Genomic DNA, 3,138 nt, shown 5'->3' on the forward strand with positions numbered 1-3,138 from the left:
ATAACAGAAGGTATGCAAAAGGTGAAAAAGATACTGCTATCAGAAACAGTTTTGAAATACAAGAAAATAAAAGTGACATTTGACCAATACACTTGTCAAATGCTATCAGCTATTCTCAGTATGTTGCTCTTGTTGATGTCATCACTTATTTTTACACCTAGCTTTGCTGTTAACTTTCTGCTCCTGTTAAGGATCATCTCATACTGTTTCTAAACTCTTTTAGATATGCTTCTTCATTTATTTTATTCTATTCTCATCTTTCTTTACTTCTAGAGGTTCACGCTTAGACCCCTTACTATTTCCCCTTCAAAAAATGTTCTCTTTTGATCATCTGCACATTTGGAATAAGTTTCTTTTTTCCTTACCTAAAAATCCTATGAAATAATAGGCATTATTTGGTTTCCCTCCTAATGCTCCCAAAGACTGTGGCATCTTAAAGCATTCCTAGGAGTTCAAAAGGAATAAAGGAAATTGTCATTCATTTCTTTACTGACATCACAGATACCCAAACTTATTTGACAGTAACAAGCAATGAATTGAAAGAAAACCTTACTTTAAATGCATCAATATATACGGGATGTATGTGATTTATCCCTAGTCGTAGAGGTATAATAAGCAAGAGGGCTTTCCAGCCTGTGCAGAGTCCTCCTGCCTTCTTGCTTCGGCCAAGAGCACTTCTGTGCAAATGTGCACTGCTGTGGGACGCGCTGCTGCTCTGAGGAGGGCACCAGCACATTTTTTCTGCGGGAATAAAACTAGAAATCAGTCAACGCACAGAGGAACACAAAGCAGATCTTCCTCTCAGTAGTGAATTAAGCTAGTTTGCCAGGGATCTTTATAGGGCACCCAAGACAAAACGAGCCGGGCATGGCAATTACAGCTATTTAGTAGAAGTAATTCTAGCAGACAGTATGTGCTGGCACGTCCAAGTGAGACGTTAGATCAATGATTGGGGGATGACAATTTAAGACTGCAGTGACATGTCCTATTAATGTTATTAATAGTGTCAAGCTTTGCCTATAAAACGCCAGAGAAATGAAATGGCAGCAATGATGACAGTAGAAATTCTTCAAGGAGCTCTTCACATCCAGTGATGTGAGCACGAAGTTGGCATCAGGGATCAAAAAACCACAACTGAGTTTGTATGTCCTTCTGCCCTCTTCTTACCCTTGCAAGACAAACCCATGGCCCCCCAAGTATTTGTTCATGTTTAGATACATGCTGGCAAATGGAGTCAAATCAGAAACTGTTACCAGAAAACTGATGAGGTGTCACTTACTGATGTCTTCAATGACCACCGTATTGTCCATAGATACATAAACTGCTAATGAATTCCATTCATCAAATAAAGCAAGCTTCCTAGAAAACATTAAGGTACTAATTAATATAAACTAGTTGGATCAAAAGGGTAGCTTTACACTCAGAACCATTTATTTATTTTTTTTTTCTTAAGAAAAAACATCCTTTCTGCATTTTTTAAAGTCTCCACGTAAGAAAAAGAAAACTTTAAACATTAAATGTTTAATATCTTTAGAAAAATAGGTACTGAGTGGTACCAGGAAAAACATATGCGCTGCACCATGTGCAAACTGTTTTGTCTTACTGCTAAGTGCAGTGACAGTAACAGTTCAACTACATCAAGTTTATTACTTTTTATTGCACTCGACAGTCTCTGCACTGGGTTCTTGCCCAATTGTGTCTTTTCTCATCTGGAAAAGAAAAAAATTCCTATGCCAGTTTTGCAGATTACTTTTTGCTTAAGAAATTCCACTGAATTCAGTGGAATTACTTCTGCCTGAGCCTGCGTGCACAGCAGAAATGGGGCGTTAAAAGCTAAATCAGCTAAGGGTTTGGGGCACCAAAACTTCAGTGGGAGACAGCAGCACACAGTTTTATGTCCACTTCTGCAAAATCCAAACCTTTGGGGAAGGGAGCTACACTCTTAAGCTGCACTGGCAGAATTAGCTGTTTCAAATAAGCCAGAAAGAAATGGGGGTGGGCATTTCACCATGAAAAACTTGGCCATGAAAGATCTGGAGTCCAGGGCATGCTTCAGCTCCCCTCCCTCTTCAGATCATGTGCCTGTTCCAGGGTGTCAAAGACTTGCTGCTGAGCTCGCAGGACCTGTAGCCTAGCCCCTGCCTGAGGTAAGACACCTCCACGTACCCCTGGAGAACTGAGCAGCCTCAGTTCCTTTAAGTGTGGCTCCCAGACTATGAGGAGCTGCCCATCTTTATCCAGTAGCCTTGCAGGCAGAACTGCTGCTCAGAAAGGGAGGAATTGCAGCTCAGTTCCCTCCTCAGCCGAGATGGCTTCTCTCTGATGTTTCACACCACCACTCCGACCTACACGGTGGCACTCTCGACCTGCCAGAGCTGTGCCACTGTGCAGAAAGGAATATACATCTGTGGTGTGACTGGTGAGGGCATGCAGACGGCATAGCAGGAGACTTTCCTGCAGTTTCTTCTCCTCAGGCTCTTCCTTTATTAAAATTTAGAGGTCACCCATTCCCAACTCAGTACCTGCACACCGAGCTGTGGCATGACATTCCATGCTGCACTTGTAAATAGATGGCAAGTACATTCCTGACTGTGGGACAGGGGGAGATGCAGCCTTCAAAACTCTGCCTGGGCCTTCTCTTGGCTGCCCCAGGGGAGTACGTTCTGAATGAGACTGGTATGATCTCACTTACTTCAGTACTTGAGCAACTGTATTTGGTCCAAACCATTCTCCAATTGACTTCCCCTCTCCAACACCCACCTGTGCTGTTTTCACAGTGAAAAAAAGACACACATACACAAAATCAAAGAAAAATGAGACCATAAAGAATGTCGGAACAATATACAGTAAATACTGTGACTGTCAAACATTCTAGAGTAACTGCAATCTGTATTTAGCAATAACAATTATTTTCTCAATCTATGCTCTTTTCAAAACTTAGGGAGTGCCAATTTCTTTAATAAACAAAAGGCTTCTAAACTACAATGAGAATTACAAGTTAACAAATGTTAGTGCCCTTTATTACAAATTACAGCAATAAGCTACAAGACTGTCTATTCTAACATTACTGACTCTGGTACCCAAGGCTTACAGAGTTTATCAAGAGCTAGATTCTAGTACATGGCTTTATTTAGGTCT

The 3,138-nt window shown here is 41.1% G+C and overlaps 1 long non-coding RNA gene across 1 annotated transcript; it reads right to left on the bottom strand.

Annotated features, from left to right (window-relative positions):
- Positions 1-1,279: 1,279 nt before the first annotated feature.
- LOC139999621 (uncharacterized) lies at positions 1,280-2,766 on the bottom strand. Its single transcript, XR_011805135.1, has 2 exons — positions 2,693-2,766; positions 1,280-1,359 (listed from the first exon to the last, which is right to left on the bottom strand). It is a non-coding gene; the product is annotated as an uncharacterized lncRNA (long non-coding RNA).
- Positions 2,767-3,138: the final 372 nt, after the last annotated feature.

The sequence above is a fragment of the Anas platyrhynchos genome, chromosome 27, assembly GCF_047663525.1.
Source record: "Anas platyrhynchos isolate ZD024472 breed Pekin duck chromosome 27, IASCAAS_PekinDuck_T2T, whole genome shotgun sequence".
NCBI lineage: Eukaryota > Metazoa > Chordata > Aves > Anseriformes > Anatidae > Anas > Anas platyrhynchos.